A 22,255-nucleotide genomic window follows, 5' to 3' on the forward strand; every position below is an offset into this window, starting at 1 on the left:
ATTCCCAAGGGTGGCCAGGTAATGAGAAGAGATATATACCTGTCACTATTTCAAGAGCAATACTCAGCATCTGGTCTTCCAACAATGGGAAATTTTTTCAAACTTGGTGATAAATGGGTTAAGTGTGGGTACACTGTGACTATTTCTGCATTGAGGTCAGTCTCTTATATGTCACAATTATGTTTCCATGCTCAAGAGCAGCTGAAGAGTTTGAAAAGCTCAGTCTCTTTATATTCATGTGCTCGCTATTTATATACATTATAAAGTCAGTGAAACTAAGGGGAAGCTCTAAGGCTTAGAGGTTTTAGATAATAGTGGCCCAAACAGTCTTTTCATCGAAGATGTTTACAATTTATTTTGCTTCATATTTCTCTGTGAGGAGATAAAGGATGATTTTCTAAAGGCTTCCGGGGCCTGTGCTTCATAGATAGGGAGGACGCTTGTCTCACTTTGCCTGGGACGGTCCTGGTTAATGCCTGTGGTCCCCCCATAGTTGTTAATAGAGCCTCCTTTTAATTTTGCAAGTGTCCCAGTTTGGAAGATAAATTATGTGGTCCCTCTATTCATAGACCATCTTGAAGCCGAAGGAGCTATTTCTTGTATGCTTAGATAAGGCACAGTTTGGTTTTTCTCTTTCAAGCAAAGGCCATGCTGGTGAGTCCAGACAGCTGAAAGACAGCACTGAGCATTTTTCTTGCAGGGTATCTTGAGATATTTTTGGTTGGTTCAAAATATTGAATTGCTCACTTTTGTGAACCAGTTTATCAGTTTTAGAATTAGTTGACAAAGTAAATTGCTTCTTGAAAAGGCTTGATCCTTGTTGAAAATCAGCCTGATTTAGGGAGGAGTGGAACTTTTAGCTGAGTTTTCCTGGGAACATCAATTGGTTGAATTTGCAGAAATAAAGACACATTTTCTTTGATTTGCCAACTCTTTTAATCACTATGCATTGAAAAGCGTAAAGTTTCAAAACTCTGAGCTATGACTGCATTCACCCTCCTTAGCCTGCTGCTTGCTTTCATCAGATGAGTGTGCGAAAGAAACCCTTATTGATTTGACAGAGTGGAGCTTTTTGGCTGAGTGAATTGTGCTTGGTAACAGAAAACATTTGGGAGAATATGCGGAGTGTATATTTCTTTTCCAAAAATCTGTAGTCCTAATGTTTTAGGGAGTCTAATTTCAATTTAGTTAAAGGAAGACTGCTAATTCAACTGTATTCAAACAATTAGCAGATAATGTATCATTATGAGAAAGGTATAAAAACAAAAACCTAGTAAGGGACAAACAGAAATCACACAACTGAAATGAATAGATCAAATGTTATCACATAATTAAGATTCTTTCACAAAATCTGTTTGAAATAGAAGTATTGCAGTTTTCCTGACTTCACAATGTAGAGCCTATTGATTTTGGGTAAAATGAAGGTCACATGGTGGTTCATCTCATGCCCTCCTCCTTCTCGCTCACCATGATCTAGTCACATGTCATCTCCCTGATCCTGGAATGTGCTAGTCTCCCAATGACTATTCCAGCTCATCCTTTATGACTTGTTTTGGTCACTGGTCTTCTCCCCACCCCATTTCCATTATGTGTCTCTCTAAGGTGCTCCTATATGACAACATGGCGTAGGAGACATAGGGATGCTTTTCAAACTGCGGTACTTAATTGTCTGTATCTTTCACTTGACTGTGAGCTCTGTGATGCTGGCTTATGTTTGTAATAACTCACAGCTTTTGTATTGTTATTCTTTATTTTGGGGAGTGTACCTCACAAGGATAGCTGCTTTCTGTCATTTAATTCCCAGCTCAAATGGCTTCTCAGAAACTGTCCAATCTAGAGGAGTTTCCCTATCATTGTCCGTTTATTTCAGCTGAGGGACTCTATTTAGACTTATTTGTTTGTTTGTTTGTTTTAAAGCTCTTTATTGGCATATAATTGGTTTACACTGTTGTGCCAGTTTTTGAGGTACACCAAAGTGAATCAGCTGTATTTATACATATATCCCCATATCCCTTCCCTCCTGCCACTCTCTCCCACCCTCCCTATCCTGGCCCTCTAAGTCATCACCCATCATCGAGTTTATCTCCCTATGTTATGCAGCAACTTCATTTAGTTTCTTCTACCACTAGCAGATAAGGACCTTTTGAACAGAGGTCTCACTTATCTTGTACATTGCTATATCCCAAGGACCCATAAAACACCTCATATACAGAATCTATTCAAATATTATACGTGAACAAGTGATATTGCTGTATTTCTATAAGTTGGCACTCATGAAATTTTTGAGCATTCATATAGATTGTGTAACAAACAGGTTATTGTGTAGATTGTTGGAAATTTCAGTCTCAGCTTTGTAATATAAATTGCACCTAACACATCAAATTATTACAAATCAATTAACCTTGAGGTCAAAATAACAATAAAACACAACTTTTCACACAGCTTTTCTCTTTGAGGTATGTTAATCAAGTGCTACATTTCTAATATTCCTTAATGAAGGGAAATATTGTATGATATCCCTTTTATGCAGAATCTAAAAAGAAATGATACAAATGAACTTATTTACAAAACAGAAACAGACTTACAGACTTAGAGAATGAATTTATGGTTACGGGGGGAGGGAGATGGGGGAGGGAAGGGATAGTTAGGGAGTTTGGGATCGACATGTATGTGCTGCTGTATTTAAAATAGATAACCAACAGAGACCTTTTGTATAGCACAGGGAACTCTACTCCATGTTATGTGGCAGCCTGGATAGGAGGGGAGTTTGGGGGAGAATGGATAGGTGTACATGTATGGCTGAGTCACTTTGCTGTGTACCTGAAACTATCACAACATTGTTAATCGGCTATACTCCAATATAAAGTAAAAAGTTTAAAAAAAAAGAGGTACAACAATCCACTATTTAAACCAAATACAAAATTGGAAAATTGGGAAATTTTGTACCTCAATTTATATCATGTATATATATATATATATATATATACTTGTTTTTTCTATATGAGTCTTATTCATGTTGACATACATGGGGAAAATAGCTGAAACGTTTTTCTGAGCAACTGTGCTCAGAAAATTTATAGTGTAAATTTATTGGAAATGAAGCACACAGTCATCATGGTGGACGGACCATAAAAGGATGACTTTTAATGTGTATATCAAGCTACACATTGTTGAGTTAGGATAACTCAGCCTTAATTCCTGCTGAGAAATGTGAACTTCAAATAGAAGTTGAGAAGTGTCCAGTAAATATACATGCATTTGTGACTTTCCATGAAAGTCATCCAGACTTATCTATTCTTAAAATCTATGTGAGAATTCTTTATCATATTACCTATGTCTAAGAAAACCTAATGAATGTTACCTTTTTCAGGTCACAGAGAACTTATTTCATTGATTCATTATTATTACTGAGCCTGATAAACTACCAAACAATGAGACCAGGGTTGGATTTTGTATTTTTATAATAATGGCTAAGTCATCTTCTGAAAAATTCTAACAACACCCTGGGGAATGTGATACTAAGAGCATGTATTTGTCATGTGTGGCCACAAGCAATCTGCAAACGATTTCTAAATGACATTCTGTAAATCCAAGCTTTATTTGGATGCCTACACATCTGTTCTCCTGTTAGCAGTATTGTCAAATAACTTTAAGTGGGTGTACTTTAAATATTGGAAAGCTTTTACATTCTTCAGAAGCCCCGATGGTGCATGTAATGATGATCTCAATTCTTTTCTATCAGGATGAATTTTCTATGACTTGATAAATATGTAATAGAAAGATATTAAAATATGGTTTTCCTGGTTCTTTTGAAATGTAGAATATTAATAAAATCACCAGGGATGTTTTACAATTGGCAGGTTTCTTTTACACCTTAGGTATCTAGATGTTAATATGTAAAACAGCTTCTTAATACTTCATTTTCTTTCACTCAGTATAAAACAATGAATAGTCACTTAATTTATGTAAACGAGAATGTTTTCCCCATCACTTTTTTGATTTAATAATCAGGCTAGCTGTATTTTGTTAAAAATTTCATTCCCCCTTCCAAATTATTGTACACACAAAGTAAGCATTTTAAAATAGTTCAGTGATAGCAATAAATACAGATTTCATGTAACTATTAAACATTGATGTATAATCAGTTATCTGCATCCAATATTAATTATAGAGTTCTCAGGAATTATAGTACCAATGCAGCAGTATACCAGTTCTGGAATTATGGCATATTAGGACTGAGAGAAAAACAGTCCTTAACCACTCAATGAAACAGTTAAACCAAAGAATAGAGAAGTTAAAAGACTTGTCTATGGTTGCAGAGCTACTGAGGCACAGGATTTACGTTCCATGATTCTAGGTCCAGTGTTCTCACTGACCATATCATGTGCTTTTCATAGAGATATACTTAAAGTAGTGGGAATAACAGCAGTGCTTTACGATTTGGAGTCTTCGTAGTGTATCTCAGACTTTAAAAGGGTGCATAAGATTTATATCAGATGCTTATTTAAAATAAAGATTTTTGAGTTCCATCTCCGGTAGGTCTGTGAGGCAATTTGTAGTAGAATCTGGGTCTCCATTTTTAACAAGGGTGTCTGGTGATTCTGATTAATTTGGCAAACATTTTGGCTTATGATCTTTACATTCAAGCATATGGTGTGTATGTAAAATAGTACATAGAAAGCATAGGATCTCTGTGGGGCACTGGATGATTAAGTCCTCCAGAACGATGATTTCTAAAGATGCGAGTGAACATAAAAAGTATGGATAAAATACAACTTCCTTTTTGAGATTCATAAGGAGTTTTGTTTAATTGAATTACTTCAGTCAAAAGTCTGTTGATAGCACACCCTTTCACCATCCATCCTGGCCTAAAGAGGTAACAAAAAAGTGTCTATTTGAGAAGACTGATTACCCTATCAATTCAAATATGTCTATGGTAATAAATCAAAACATTTATTTTAATATGAAAACATTATTAAATGACTCCATTTTCTATTCTAAGTATGTATATAACTGTCAATCAACTAGATGCCACAAAATTTATATGCAGAATCAAGGTAATCAGCCTTAATTGTTCAAGGAAAAATTCAGGTCACCTATCAATCTAGAAGAAGAAAGATGTCCAGATTTTATTTTGGCTATTTAGCATTCCCCCTGTTAATTTCCTATTTTAATTTTCCAGCCTCCTAAATTAACTATTCAACATTTCACTATTCAGATTTCCACACACCTGTTTGGCATGAAGACAAAAAGGGTAAGAAGAAATGGTGTTTGTGAGATTAGTCCCAAACCAGCCCTTTTATTGACCCACAAGTCATTAACCATCTGTTTGCTTCCTATCAGCCCCTGGCTGTATCTTCCTGTATCCTACCTGCTGGAGCCCTTGCAGATGAATTCCTGATTAATCAGTTTCTCTGGCTCTTAATCTTGCCCTTAATTCCTAAGATGAGAGCATATTTCTTCCTTTCAGGAATATGCTAAAGTTTGAATTGTGCTTCTGGACATGCAGACCTTTGATCTGGATTGAGTACGGTCTATGCCCTGCTCCCTGAGTGGCCTCATTGGAAGTAATTTATAGCTTTTTCTCTCTAGCCTACTCTGAGCTTGCATACCCAGTGATATTGTCATATATCGACACAATGTTCAAATATAGAAAATGCATAGGTATTTGGTCTTGGGAACTATATTTGGGGGTATGTAAGCCTCATGCTCTAATTTTAAAGACTAAGCAGTATAGTTTGACCAAACTATATGATTTTTTTTTTTTTTTTTTTTTTTTTGCCTTTACTGCACTGATAACTTTTAGGCTTGAACCCTGGGTCAGTATGTAAGTAAACGGCAAATAGTGATTGCTTCAATTTATTTCTCAGGGATATTATGACCTTTGTCTGCAAACTGTAAAATTCAACCAATTTTTTTTATCTGAGAACAAAATTTCCCTTTTTAATGCACTCTGTCAGCAACTGTAAAGTTGGCAAAGAACATGTTAAGTAATTATACAGAACAACACTCTACTAGAAGTGCCAACTATTTTTACTACCTTGTTCAGGCCACAGACTTTGAATTTAGATGTTCTGACAACTGTATTGTCTTATACAATATGTTTGACCCACATTTTGTGGAACAATGCCTACAAACTTGATTGTTTTTTTCCTGTTGGTCCTTCTCTGAATACAGTATTAACTCACTCAGCAATAACTTCATCCATAAATTAAAGTTGCATTATTACATTGTGACAGCTGTATTGATAAACTATGGTCCACAACAATAGCCAAGGTTTACTGAGTGCTTAGTATCTGTATGACACTGTTGTAAGCACTTTCTATTTACGCCCTCAGTTCCTGCAATACCCTTGAGGTGAGTTCTGTGATTGTGAAACAGTGACACAAAAAGGCTAAGGAACTCACCCAAGGTCAAACAGGTACAAAGTGGCAGAGCCAAGTGTGTGAGTGGCCTAGAGCCAGAGGTCTTAATTATATGTTTTACATCTCAATCTTTTTTAAAATTTTATTTTGTTGAAGGATAGTCGAATTACAATGTTGTGTTAATTTCTGCTGTACAGCAAAGTGATTCAGTTATAAATTTTCATATATATTTTCATATTCTTTTCCATTATAATTTATTACAGAATATTGACTATAGTTCCCTGTGCTGTACAGTAGGACCTTGTTGTTTGTCCATCCTATATATGAGTTTGCATCTGCTAATCCCAAACTCCCAATCCATTCCTCCCCAATCATCCCTCCACCCTGGCAACCACAATTTTATTCTCTACATCTGTGAGTCTGCTTTTGTTTGTCGTCTCAATCTTGAATATAAACTTGATGAAAGTTAGCTTTCCACGCAGATTCTTTACATGAGGTACATCACTGTACTGTAAAAATTAAATTTTTGGTAAGTCTCAAAAAAGGCAGGGGAAGTGAAAGACTACACCCTGGTCAGTCTTTGAATGTTTAGAGGTAGGGTGGTTCAAGAAATTTACACTGATTTCAATTCAAGAAGTATTTTAGTTGTCCAGGTCCTAGATAGGAGAAATGTTGAAATTAGGATCATACTTATTTGAACACATTAAAATCTACTTATTGCTAGTCACCTAATGTAATAGAAACTAAAACAAAGGGGATTAGGAAATTGAAGAAATGAATACTAGCTAGTCACAATATGTTATATAATGCTTTATCTAATTATTAAACTTCAGTATATACAGATTAGTCATGTGTGATTATAAAATTAGATTAAACATTTATATTATAAAACTTTGGCAATAAACCAACATTTTCATGTCAAATTTTTAATAGTTGAAGGCATTTCTTCTACCTTTAATACAGATAAAATATATTACAATTAATATCTTACATGCAAATAAATTTAGACAAAGAATATTTATTGTCATGACAATATTGTTAAATTCTAAGCACAATTTACACCATTGCTAAATTCCAAGCAAAAGGAACAATTTAAAACACTGGTTCATTTTTGTCCACAGTTTTCAGAAGGAAAGCTAAAAGTAATATAGCAGTTGTGTGCGATTGTGATGCAAAAGCCGTGTGTGATTTGAGCCTATTTCTCTGATTGTTTCTGGAGGACAGTCTATATTATGAAACATTGATGTATCCATGCATGATGGCATACATGCTGAAGAGGCTCCTGTGAGGACAGTGGGGCGGGGTGTCCTATCAGCAAGGCACAGCAGTGTTCTCACCCAGGCTCTTTCTTCTTTAAGTGAGGGGAACATGTATTTTCCCTGGTTCTAGGTCTTGGCTGTCTAGTTCATGCCTGGCATCATTCATTGTGTCTAAAAAATTCTCAACTCTGTAGTTTACTCCAATAATTAACGTCTCCACTTATGTAAAACAAATGAATTGCAATTGTGCTTCTATTGAACACATTCAGGCCAAGTCATTTTTATAGTAGAGAAATAGAGTGAAATTTTCTGATGTGGTTACAAGAAAATGTATTCCTCCTTTAGAAATACAGAGGTACTATAACTATATAGCAGAAAAGTAACTATAAACTTCCTTTGAAGGACAGATTCTCACACAATGGATGGAAAAGCATGGGCCCAGGAGAGAGCTTGAAGCTCAGCTCCAATACTTACTGTGTGTGTGAGTTTAGTCGCATCCCTCATCTCAGTTATCTTATTGTGTAAAACATGGATGAGCAGTAATATGTTCAAACACCCACATGTATAAAGTGTTGTACATGTTGCACAGCATGAGTACTCAGAAAATGGTAGTTTTATACTTTCAGACTCTTTTTCTCTTCAGTGAGATTGATGATTTGACATATACTTTTTCTGCTGGACATTTACATGATTCCCTGCTCCTCTGTTAACAACAGGAGATGAAAAAGAAATAAAATATGAGGCATATGATGAGGAGGATAGTAACTGAAAAGTAACATTTTAGTTATTTTGAGTAACTAAATGAAAACAATTAAAATGTTTTGAATGAAATAAAGGCTCATTTTAATTTGCATGGTAAGTGGTAAGAAATGAAGATTCATAGACTCATACTACGCATTATATTGTCTTAGTTGTATGTTGTGTTAGGTATGCTGGCTTATTTGCAGAAAATGCCTTAATACTTTGAGTAAATTTAAGGTTTTGACCCTCTTCTTTAGTTTTTTTTTCTCTAAGCCTTTGAAGCTTTAATGATAACTTAGCTGAACCCACATAAAAAGGAGATTTACATTAATGAATAATTAATTACAGTATCTGAAATTAAAATCAATCTCATTAAGTGAAAACTGTCAGCTTTTCTGGCAGATTATTTATAGACCCACGTGTATAAGATTTATCCTGAATGAAAATTTGCAGATTACAATAGTATCTGAAAATACTTTGACATCAATTGGACTTTTGTCTATTGGTAGAAATTCATCATGCTCCTCAAATTTTTGAGTTTCCCCAAAATGGTGGGGAGTAAAACCAGTCTTCGAGTTAATGATAATCTGTCTCATTTCTGCCTTTATTGCAGAGATGTTCATAATGACCTCTCATACATAAATATCCCAACATGCCATGGAATTGTGTTGAGACGCATATAGGAAAGACTGGAAAATTACAAGTTACCACCTCCATCAGATAGGAAAGTCCCCGAGCCTCTTGATATGTGTAGTAGATTCCAGTCAAAATTTACTATGTCCAGAAGAATGTCACGAATTAACAATTTTGGAGCACTGACTATATGTTTTATACGTTTCATCTCCACAATAGCTCTATAAAGTAAGTTTTATTGCCCTCATTTTACAGATGAGGAAACAGAAGTACAGAGAGGTTAAGTGATTTACTCAGCTTTACAGCTTTAACAGAAAGATTAGTACAAATATGAACTAAATCCCATGAGTGAGTTCAAATCTCATGCCCTTCTATGTCGTGCTGTCTTATGAGAAAATAAGCTGATTAACCATTTTGCCAAAACTTGCCCTCAGACAACAAAAAAAAATGACATCTTAGTAGAAAATATACAAGGTAAGAAATTCAGAAATTCACTGACAGTTGAAATTCCCCTAGATTAAATTTCCATCTGGCTGGAAAAATAGGTCAAACCCATTTTCAAGGAAGAAAATGTAGAGGAGAAAAAATTAATTTTGTTTCAGTGAGTTGTAAAAATCCTTATACTTGAAAACATTCAAGGTTCCCAAAGCTAGTTGAGAAATAAAGATTTTGGGGGAGGATGACATATAAAAAATTCCAGAATTATTTGGATTATAGAACAGAGGATGAAGCAAGGATTAATATGGTTAAAACTCCACAGCACATACATCCAGATAACTACGTAGTTTTCAAAAGGTGCTGAATTTACATAAGGGCAGAGCTTAGACAAACCTGTCTAAGAGGAGACAACTGGATTAAGGAACATGAATGGTCTTTTCTAAACCTAAGCTTGTGTATGTCTTTAGCAACTACAGTGTATTTTTAGGATTATGGAAAATGTTTTTCTGATTTCTGAGCACAGAGATTTAAGGAGAAATTGATATATCGTTCAAAGACTATTGCAATAAAAATCTTTCATGTTCCCCTAGGACTTTCATATTTTGCTTATTAGAATGTACCCTTTTAAAATAGTGGTAAATAGCATTCTTTTTTTGAAGAATGATTACTAAGTTTAGATTTCATTATTCAACATCCATGGAAGTTAATTACATTTCACAAAATCTCCAGGTTCCAAATCACAATGCAGACTTAAATTCCATGCAATGTATCTTCTTAACCACAAAAGAATAAAATTTCATTTCAGAACCTTGAGTAGATGGAAATCTCAAACCCCAACACTTTGGATCATGTATGGATTCTGTACTGAGTGGGAGGGCAGGTGAGTCTGGTGTGAGAGATACTCCCAGGAGCACACAAACGTGAGAGGCAGAGGCTAACTCTGATTGGAAACAACACAAGGAAGTGTGTTGACTTGTTGGCAGAATGTAGAGAGCAATCCCGGAAGAATGAGTAATTCGTAACTAGGGGAGAAGTGTAGACAGGAGTGAAAAAAGGAGTAGCAAAGTTGATGACTAGGGTAACAGTGAAACGGAGCAAAATTAAATGTACATGATGATTGAGACTGTTTTGGAATTAATTTTTACAGAAGGATTGTGTGTCAGGTGTAATTTTCTTACCATAGCCAAGGTATCAGGTCACTTAAAAGTGCTGGTTTACAATGGAATATTACTCAGCCATAAAAAAGAGTGAAATTGAGTTATTCATAGTGAGGTAGATGGACCTAGAATCTGTCATACAGAGCGAAGGAAGCCAGAAAGAGAAAAACGAATATCGTATGCTAACTCATATATATGGAATCTAAAAAAATGATACTGGTGAACCCAGTGACAGGGCAAGAATAAAGATGCAGATATAGAGAACGGACTTGAGGACAAGGGGTGGGGGGCGAAGGGGAACCTGGGACGAAGTGAGAGAGCAGTACTGACATATATACACTACCAAATGTAAAATAGATGGCTAGTGGAAAGCTGCTGCAAAGCACAGGGAGATCAACTCGATGATGGATGGTGACTTAGAGGGGTGGGATAGGGAGGGTGGGAAGGAGTCGAAGGAGGGAGGGGATATGAGGATGTAAGTATAAATAGAGCTGATTCACTTCGTTGTAAAGCAGAAACTGGCATGACAGTGTACAGCAATTATACTCCAATAAAGAACTAAAACAAAAAGGTGCTGGTTTATACTGAACATATGTAGACACACGTCACTTTCCACACGCTCCCGCTTTAGTGAAATTGATAATGCCACTCCCGAGCAGCTGAAAACGAGTTTTTTTGTTTTTGTTTTTCTGACAAATGAAGCCATCGTGCATGTGCAGTCTTAGATCTCAGTGGTATATCTAATGTTTTACGAACTCACTTGTACTGATCATTACCCCCATTTTTTTGTAAATCAAAGATAACTCACTGATTTGAGTTTCTAGGCATTATGAAAGTACAAATAGTATTTATATCTTCAAGGAACTCAATGTCCAAATAAGAATATAAGACTTAAGGACATGAAAATCAAACATGGGTAGAGTTTTGATTCGGAGTTAAACGAACAAGGGTCAAACACTGGCCCCATCTCATTTGACTGTCTAAGTTATTTTACCTTCTGAAGCCTCATTTCCTTCATCAAAACCAGGATAATTGATTACATAGATCTCCTGTGGTTATTTTGAGGATACAGTTAGATAATGTGCATTTATCAAATTACTTGGTCCCTTGGCACAAACTAGATTGAACACCTACCCATAATTATCATTATTGAATTATATTGACCATTGCTAATGGATCTAAGAGGGAAAGGAGGTGTATTTGGTGTGAGTTTGTGAGATACAGTCTTATTGAAAAGGCTTTAGTGTGTCACTAAGTGCAGATCACATCACGTTAGACATCAGGATGTACTGTGACCCTGATTTCTTTGGAAAATCTAATATTGCCAGCTTCATTGATTTGAGCAACTGATTTAATGCCTTCATGTATTTGTATTGCTCATCTGAATATGCAGTGACATGTAATCAATAATCTTTGTGGTGTCTTATTCATAACCGACATAAAATGATTAATAGATTAGTATAGGCTGAACTTCTTTGTTATCTTTAAAGACATCACAGACATACTAATAAAAAGAAGATATTAAAAGAAGATATCTGTGATCTCTATGAAGAACATAGCACAGTGACCATGCACACTATTGAAATAAAGGACATCAATGACCAAGAATTCCACATTCTTCTTCAAAACTGACTTGCTCATTTGGAGATTTGCCACAATGACAGGCAATCACTTCCTAAAAAATTGCAAATGGCATAGTAGATATTTTCTGCTGTGTTCTCATGGCCTTGAGAATATTTCATGATTATTTCACTAATTTTTTTGTAGATGCTCACTGAATATAGATGACTATAACTTGGCAACTTACATTACTGCAGTCAAAGATTATGAAATATAAAGAAGAACTTAACACTTGAAAAAATCCAAGTCTCATAAGGAGAAATGACAGAAAGTTGCTGTTTTAATGAAATAGCAAATCCACTTTATTAATGATAACCCCATGTTTTTAAAAGTCCATTTTAGTAAAAGAGATTTTTTAAAATGTCAGAAGATCTACCTATGACACTTTTTTAATGAATAAAATTTAGGTTGTATGAATTATATCTGTAAAAATTAGTGATACTCTGATTTTTAAGGGGAGAGGATCTGTTATATGCTGATTCTCCAATGATTATAAGGCTTATTATTTGATTTAGTTTTGAAAGCAACATGGGAAATTAATAGATTTGTAATTGACCAAAGAAAGGTGGGAAATTGATGTGAACATTTGTAATCTATGGTTTTTTTGCTTTCATGTTACAGTCTCAGTTTTCTCTGGGAATCTGTGTAATCCAATATGTATTACTTTGTGGGAAGATTTATCTGTTTACTTTTAAGGGTAGATATTTCACGTAAACATGACTATTAGATCATAAACTGCCTTTGTAACAGAGCATTCCTGCCCTCAAGAAAGAAATTTGTCTGTAGAAAAAAAATCAAATGAATAAATAAATAGTGTAAAGTCCGACTGTGAAATACAGTGCTTTGATCTTCAGTTTAGGGGGGGAGAAAAGAGAAAAAAAGAGCCAGGGAGTTAAGTACTGTCTGAATAAACCTTTTGTACATAAACAATCTTCAAAGTCAGTCTTTTAGAATAAGGTCATTTTCAGAAATGACAGAAAGTCAAGTGAGCAATAATGACAGAATTGCTGCTTTATTCAATTAGAGCCCATTAATGGTTCTTTAAGTCGTATTGACTTGATAAGAAGGTGGAAAGGGAAACAGCCCCAAAGTACCAAAGGTCCTCTCAGGGTAATAGATGTAAATTGTAGACAAATAAGTCTTGAAACATCATTCCTACTTCTAGATCACTTGGTGACGCCTTTGCACAGGACATTTACATGTTCTATGCCATATGTCCCAGTTTACAAGAATGAAGACAGAGATTTCACTGTTCCTGATCTTCACATGGATTTAGTAATTTCTGTAAATCATTTAGTGGTTTGGAAACTATCTGCCATCCTCCCTAATCCTCTCTCTCTTTGTTAATTGGCCAATGTGTGTTTATTGACTGCTTAATGTAGACTAAATCCACACGAAGGAGGGGGTGGGTGGGGGAGATTCAAAAGAAATCAAACTAAACCACTTTGTCTCTTTCAAATATGTATAATAGATGACACATGGCTCTTATCTTTAAGACAAGCACATTCTATTTAAGGACCAAAATGAATAAAAGCAGCAAATCTAAAGAACTACAGAGGGTAGTATAGTGCCTCACTCTATCAGGCAACTTGGGTGTTGATATCTTTTTCTCACTTAACTTGTTTCCTTTTTCTTCATTGCAGTCAATTCCTTCCCAGTGCAGCCACATTCTGAGGTACTGGGGGTTAGGGCTTTGACATATGAATTTTGTGGGGACACAATTTAGCTCATAACGTATACCATCAACCCACTCTTTGGATGAGGGAAGGATGCTCAGGATGACGCTTGGAACTTTCTTGGGCTTCCTTTGACACTGAGTAGGTGTAGGTGGGGTCAAGTTCACATGGAGGGTCCTTCAGTGAGGCAGGATGGATAGAGGAGAGTTACTGGGCATTTTGAATAGCATTGCTGCTTCCAAGGAACTGGCTGGAGAAAAAGTAAAAGCTAAAAACCACACTCATACTCATTCATACACACATTCATATGGCAAGTCTTGAGTCATAGAGATTTCATAGAAAATCAGCCTGGAACAAGGCCTGGCGCCACCTCATCACTGCCTCCACATAGATATCTGGTCTAAGACTCAAGGAGGAGAAATGGTTTAAAGGGAACCAGCGTGGAATCTTTACAGAGATGCTACAAGAAAATAAAAATTAAAAAAAGAATAAGAGAAACAAATGGCAGAAGAAAAAAATTCACTAGAGGAGATAGGCTAAAGAAGAAATTGGACATAAAGGAAGAGTTAAAGAGGATTAGAGAGAGAATATGGCAAGAAATATGAAATGCACTTTATTGGTATCTCTGAATAAAAGAACCAAAATAAGGAACAAAAAACCTTTGATCAAGACAACTGAAGAAAATTTTCTTGAGAAGGAGAAGGCTTGAGTCTACAGAATGAATGGAGCAAACATGTCCTAGGAGAAATTAACAGAGAATAATTAATTGATACATAGCCCAGTAAAATGATTAAATTCTAAAGACAAAGGTATTTGCCTAAGCAGACTTGTAAAATTCAATTCATCTCTAAGGCAAAAATTTTAATTTACTCTTATAATAAGTTACTCACAGCAGTGGTCAGGACTGAAAGAAAATGCAGCCTATGCTAGGGGGAAGCTGCTGCACAGCACAGGGATATCAACCCGATGATTGGTGACGACCTAGAGGGGTGGGATAGGGAGGGTGGGAGGGAGGCTCAAGAAGGACAGGATATGGGGATATATGCATACATATAGCTGATTCACTTTGTTGTACAGCAGAAACTAACACAACTTTGTAAAGCAATTATACTCCAATAAGATCTGAAAAAAAGAAAATGCAGCCTATGAAGTTCTCAAAAAAAAAAAGTTTACACCAAAGAGTTTAGACCAAAGCAAGCAAAATATCTTTAAAGGCAGCAGATAAATATTTTTTGAACATGTAAGGAATCAATAAATACAGTTTCCATGATCTTTGATAAAAACGTGATGATAAAATCCAGCTAATAATAAATTTAATAAAGATTGGCAGTGAGTATTGAATCCAATTAAATATAGGATAAAAGACTAAAATAAGTGTGATTTAAGGCTTCACAACAGAATATGAAAGTTATAAGGCCTGACAGTGTAAAATTTACATATCTTTAAAAGACTGAGCTTGGGAGGAGGGAAGAGGAGAATAGTTGGGAGACTTCAAGGATATGGATTTATAAAGCTGAGGGTCAAAGGATGTAATAATTTAAACTCACAAATCAGTTAACATAAGTATTAGTATGCTTAAATCGCATAAAGATAAACATTAAGAAAACATATTCAATAAAATTAAGAAAGTGAAATATATTTCTTAAATTCTTGCTTTAGAGGAACAAGAGAGAAAAGAGTATTAAGATACTATGTAAAATTATAGTTATAAGTGTACTATGTGAACAAAAATAAATCTAAATTATCAGAAGAAATGCAAAGAAAGCAAAGATTGTACATAAGAATATATATCAGAGAATATAACCTAAGATGACAGAACTAAGGTCAAACGTGTCACATCAAGAAATGTAGATAAATTGGACCAAACATTGTATTAAACCAAAGGAGTCACCAATTGGATTACAAGGCAAAATTCAACATATGCTCTGTGCAAGAGATATCAGATCCCCCTAACGGCTTTGTGGGAGGTGGACTTAAAAGAGACAAGTCTGGAAATGGGGAGACCAGTCAAAATGCTACCATAGTTTTGCTACAGGAGAGATGATGAAGTCTTGACCTGAGACAGAGAGTGGATTTCAGGAATCATGAGGATCTAAAAGTAGAGAATCTTATGTTACCGACTGGGTGTGGTATTGAGAGAGAGGGAAGATGTCTCCTAGGTTTCTCATGGAATCACCATCTGCTGAGACAGGGAATATTGGATAGATAAGGATTTTGAAGAGAAAGATGGTCCATTTATCTTGCACCTCTTGAGCTGGATAAGTCTATGGATTGCCTAAGTAGATCTGCTGAGTGGGTAGTATCTACATTAATCTAAACTTCTTGGACAGGTCTGGGAGGAAGATACTAATTTGGAACTTTCCCCAGTGCAGGGAAGAGAAGAAAGTTCATGTGTAGTGTGTGAACTATATATTAAAGACAAATATTAATGTAACTCTGTTAGTGACACAATAGAGTTAAGTCAAATATACCCTCAAAATACTCTAAAATTCTCACTTTTCCTATTATCTATGACCAAAAAAATTTCCATTTTATTACAGCAATGAGTCTCCATAAGGAACATTCCACACAAGTAATTTAACATTTCAAGTTGTTAAAATCACTTTGCTTTTGGCTTCATAATGTAAAATGCTACCCAAAGCACACTGTAATTATGTAGGAATGCACAGCTTGTCAGATATCATAGATTTTAAGCTCCCAATCAATTGAAATGAAGCACATTCCATGAAAGTCTTTGCCTAAAAGATGTTTCTTATTGAGAGGTGGCACTCTAAGGAAATATACCACTTTTTTCTCTGTGAGACAGAAGAGGAGAATGCAAGGGGATGCAAAGAGGGAATGCAGAGGGAGGGGAGTGAAGAAAGGGTGGCTGGGCCCATGCAGATAAAGGCAGATAGGAAGGGAGAGGAAAAGATACTTTTTTGACTTCCTTATTATACTTAAGTATAATTCCAGGACCCCCTCAGATAACAAAATCTGGGGATGCTCAAGTCCCTTATATAAAGTGGTGTATATAACTTACACACATCCTCCCATACACTTTAAATCATCTCTAGATTACTTATAGTACCTAATACAATGTAAATGCTATGTAAATACTTGCTGGTTTGTGGCGAATTCAAGTTTTGCTTTTTAGAAATTTCTGTAGTCTTTCAGATATTTTTGATCGGGGTTGGTTGAATTCACAGATGCAGAACCACGGATATGAGGGGCTCACTACACTATTGAAAGATTTTGAAGACACAAATTTAGAGCAACCTCTACTTTCTGGCGGGGTTGAGACAGATGGGGATGGGAGCAGAAGGAGGCAAAGAGGGCAGCCAAAGTCCTAGAGAACAGGTACCAGTTAGCATAGGATACAGATTAGCAAACTAAAGAAATACTTTATATCAGTGCTAAAAGGACAAGAATGGAAGGCGCCTTTACAGTGCAGTGGGATTATGCAAGAAAAGAAAATTCTGAGTGATGTGCTTGTGGGAACTTTTTTTTTTTCCTTTTCTTTCAGGAACTTTGAAGAGATCATCTCCTTGTCCTCTTTTTCACTTATCGCCTATCCTACTAACTTCTTTTTGTTTTGTTTTAACTTTTTATTTTATATTGGAGTACAGTTGATTAACAATGTTGTGTTAGTTTCAGGTGTACAGCAAACTGATTCAGTTATACATGTTTCTATTCTTTTTCAAATTCTTTTCCCAATTATGTTGTTAGAGAATATTGAGCAGAGTTCCCTGCGCTATACACTAAGTCCTTGTTGGTTATCCATTTTAAATGTAGCAGTGTGTACGTGTCAATCTGAAACTCCCTAACTACCCTTTCCCCCAGCCCATCGCCCCTGGTAACAATACCTTCACCTGTGAGTCAGTTTCTGTTTTGTAAATAAGTTCATTTGTATCATTTTTTTTAGGTTCTGCATATAAGCATAACTTCTAACGCCTTTACTACAATCACAATCTTCCCTCTCATCCCCCCCCCCCACCCCTCACTTCCTCCCACCTACTTTCTTTCTCTTTCCAATTGCCCTCTGGCCTCCAACATCACCCACATCACCTCTAATATATACACTTTCCTCTTCCCTTCTTAAACATGCTTCCCTATCCCAAAAGTCCTGCAAATTTTCAGAAAAAGGCAAAAAAAAAAAAAAAAAAAAGCCCTCACAGAGTAGCCAAATGTATTTGGATGTGTTTAAATTTCCTTCAACTTAGACTTTGGCAGGGACAAAAAGAACCCATTGTATGTAATGGCCTTATCTTTTAAGTGTATTTTAGAGGTGATGATATTACAGCAAAAGAGCCATGTCTTTTAATTTTATCTATATATGATGTTAGTTTGTGAGAAATCATAAGTTCATAAGATGCTGACTTTTGTGGGGAAGGTCTGGTATATGTCAAATGGCTTGTATTCATACCCAGTGTTTATCAGTGATTCATTGATGCTTACGTTGCTTTAGAAAAAAAAGATAGGCAAACACAAATTTCTTTTAGTGAATTAGACTTTACAGCAGGAAAATATTGTCTCAAAATACCAATAATGTGCCAAAAATTAGATGCATTTGTCTATTTTGCATGTAATACTAAAGGCATTTTGTATAATTGCAACTTGAACTATAAGTAGCTTATGTTAGTGCCTGGAATATAAAAAAAGAGGTGACCAATATAAGAATCTCCAGGACAGAGTTGTAGTCTAGGTTCTGCCACTACCAGGTTTGTGCCTTTCCTTACTCAAAATCCTTGAGCCTCAACTCCCTCATTTGCTAAAAACTGAGAGGATTATGCTAGAGCTGCAATGCCTCTTCTAGCTCTCCATCACCACGTTTGTTTCTAAAAGATGCTTTAAAAGTTATCATCATACTCCTTTCCTTCTTAAAGTTCAGTGTGCTTTTAAAATAAAATGACCCCATGAAATGTCAGGGCATTTTAAAAATGAATGCCTTCTTGGAATTTAAATATGTTCTATGTCTAAATTATTTAGATATACTCTCAATACAGGACGTGCATTTCTTAGCCTAGAAACAACTATCCTAAAGTAGGAATGATATCCCACATTTTTGTCTAAATACTATATAACTGTATGCTCTAGAACGAATGCAAAAAATATTTCACATAATTTGAATTCTGAAGATGAGATATCTGAAGAAAGATGTTAATTTACATAATACATTATGAAGTCTAGTTTCAAAGTAGCTGAATGAAAAGAGAGTAAAGCTATAGGCATTCCATACAGTCTTGTTTAGGGCATACTCTGTGACAGCGGGTGGGTTAGGTGCTGAGGGTGTAGAAAAGAGTGAGACACACTGTAGCCGAGAGGACTGAGAAACACAGTCAGATCCACTGATCCAGGGATGGCACAGAGGGGGCAGTTGATGTACTAGACTGAGCTAAGGTGATGTCACTTTCATCACATAAGGTGATATCTCCATTCAGTTCAGTTAGAAAAGAGGTAAAAGTGTATCTCAGAAGGCAAGAGGTGTAGGGCCAGAGGAAAAGCCACGGCAGGCAGATGACAGAGCATGGGCAAAGGCCCAGATGTGAAAGCAGTGTCATGAGTTTGGAGAAACAGAGGGGTTTTAAATGCCTGGATAATAAACTTGTATACTGTATTAAACTTAGAATTGACCCTGAGTGCATCAAGGAATGATGAAGAAAATGATGAATGGAGTGCCTTTTAGTGATATTATTTTAAAATAGTATGGGGATTAATTTTGTGGGGTGGAAGCAAGATATAGGGACACCAGTCAGGAAACCCTTGTAGAAGTCTCCTGGAAAGATGATGGGCTCTGACCTGTGTATTAGGGTTCTTCAGAGAAACAGACCAGTATAAAAAAGGTTTTAAGGAATTGACTGATGACATTGTGGGGACTTGCACGTCTGAAATTTACAGAGCAATCTGGAAGCCTGGAAATTCAGATAAGTCTGGTATTGCAGCCTTATGTCTAAAATCTGCCAGGGCAGGCCAGGTAGACTAGACACTCAGGCAGGATTTCTGTGTTGCAGTGTTGAGGCTGAATTCCTTCTCCTTCAGGAAACATCAGTCTTTGATCTTAAAGCCTTCAATGGATTGGATGAGGCCCACCCACATTATGGAGGTTTGTCTGCAATACTCAAAGGCTATTGATTTAAATGTTACTCATATCTAAAATACCCTCACAGCAGTATCAAAACTGGTGTTTGATCAAGCTGGGCACCATAGTCTAGCCAAACTGGCACGTAAATTTGCCATCACAACTTGTAGTTTTTATTAATCTTGTATATTTATTTATTGTGAATCACTTAGGGTTTTCAGATGGTATCATAAATGTATCATAAAGCCTCTTTTATCTCCCCTTTGGAGGTCTTTATTTTCTTTCTTCAAAACTCTTCATTGTGAACCCTGCCTCAGTCTTGACCTTCTTGGTTTCATCTGTGTCCCAAACCGCTGGCCTCCATCCCAAGTTTAATGTTCTATGTCCAATTTCTGCAGAGCAAAGCTAAACAAGCAAAGAAATTAGTATGTGAGAATAGGTTATGGAGCAGGTCAGGACAGGATGGTGTGCCTTATATTTCAGGCAGTGTGTGACATACTATCCCTGTAGAGAAAACGCTTTGACCACTGATGTGAAATTAATGGGAGGGATTTGGAGTTTCAAAGAAATCTGATGGGGAAGGGCGATGGGATTTTTCTTTGTTGTTATTGTTCTTTTTGGTATTCTTCAAACCACATTATGGCATATAAATAATTTCAACTATAAATTTCAATTTTTTTAAGGTTCAGCCCCACCTTGATAAGATGTTTTTCTTTTCACATAAGCGAGTTTCATGTAGCACACTTCCTAGAAGGCCAGGCTCTAGACTCAACCTGAATTCCCTTCCTATGACTGGGGATGAGACAGGCACAGCATAAAGGACTGCCTAGAAAATAAAGTCCAGGGATGGGGGGAGAGTGGGCATCTGGAGCTTGGTCAGTTGCTAGAAAATGGGGAAGAGAATTTCAACGTGTAACCAAACTGAGGAGAGAGAAGCAGATTTCATGTGCTGGAGTTTGTGGCAAGGGACTAATGGTCTATGGAGATGGATCCAAGTTGGTCCCTAGTCAGTGAGGGCAGTACTGAGCAATTTCCTGTAAAGAAGGTATCTGCCTCTGACTATTATATGTCACCCCTCTGTGCCCTGTGGGAGGCCCAGTTTGGGGAGACAGTCTTCAGCGGACTCACCTTTTTCCCTCATATTTATTTTTTCCTAAGCTCCTCCCTTCCTAAGCTCCTCCCCTCTGAGGGGTCAATGAGATCAGACAAGCGACCTATCCAAACATGCCACCCATGGAGAACCACCAAAGCAGGTGTTTGTTTTGACTTTGAGGTTGGGACTCACAAATGACACTCTTACATTTCAGAAATCATGTATATCCTGTGAATTTTTGAATGCTGATTTTCCTGAATTAAAATAAGATAAAAGAGAATAGTTGCATAGCTCTTTCAGACTGCTATATATTTATATTCCTTTATTTGATCCTTATACCCCTGTGAAGTAGGCATGGCAAATGTTTTGATCCAATGCTACAGAAAATCTTAAGTGTCTTGCTTAAGATTGCATGCATAATAAATAGAAAAGTTGTGAGCAGAACTTAGATTTTTCTGAAGTTCTGTCTTGCTCCTTTCATCATATCTCATTCAGCTTTAAGGATTTCTCAAAGAAACCTAGCTACCCTTCAAAGAATTCATGGAATTCTATGCTAATTGTTCAGATTAAACAACAAATAGAAAAACACTTTCTGAGAAACCTCAGGAAGAATATGACCATCTCTCACGTTAGTAAGTTGCCTCTCTAAATATGTTTAAAGTTTTAAAATATAAACTTTATTACTAAACACTATAAAGAGGAAACTTTACTTAAGTAAATGACTGTTACTTCAAAAATCAGGTTTTTCCTTCCCTTGAAAAATGAAGACGCTTTCATAGGAAGTCAGAATCTTCTTAGGTATTGCCTAGGATGGAAGTTAGCTACCACTTACTGAGCATCTGCGATGTACATACTACCTCAGCTCTCCTAAGAGAGGTATGTTATCCCCCCCACCCCCATTTTAGTTAGCACTTTAGTAACTTGTCTGAGGACCCTTGGCTGAGTGGCAGATCAAAATGGAAACCTCAGTGGTTTGACAGCAAATCCCATGCTTTTTTCTGCTATACTCTACTAGAATGGTCTCTAAAGCCATAAGGAACGAATGGCTAATACACTCATTCAGCCAGAAGACTACATCATGTTTGCATTGCCAAGGAGTTAAAAGAAGTTAACTATAAAACTTGTAAAATATTAAATCTAAATATCACACTGAGCCTTGAATTACTCTTTAAGTAACATCCCTGTGTGGTAAAAATCCATTTGCAATAAATTTTC

At 36.2% G+C, this 22,255-nt stretch overlaps 1 protein-coding gene across 1 annotated transcript in view; it reads left to right on the forward strand.

Moving 5' to 3' along the window:
• Positions 1-22,255, forward strand: part of SGCZ (sarcoglycan zeta) — a 988,084-nt gene that overhangs the window by 128,946 nt on the left and 836,883 nt on the right. The gene's annotated exons all lie outside the window — the stretch shown is intronic.

Source organism: Hippopotamus amphibius, chromosome 10 (assembly GCF_030028045.1).
Source record: "Hippopotamus amphibius kiboko isolate mHipAmp2 chromosome 10, mHipAmp2.hap2, whole genome shotgun sequence".
Taxonomy (NCBI): Eukaryota; Metazoa; Chordata; class Mammalia; order Artiodactyla; family Hippopotamidae; genus Hippopotamus; species Hippopotamus amphibius.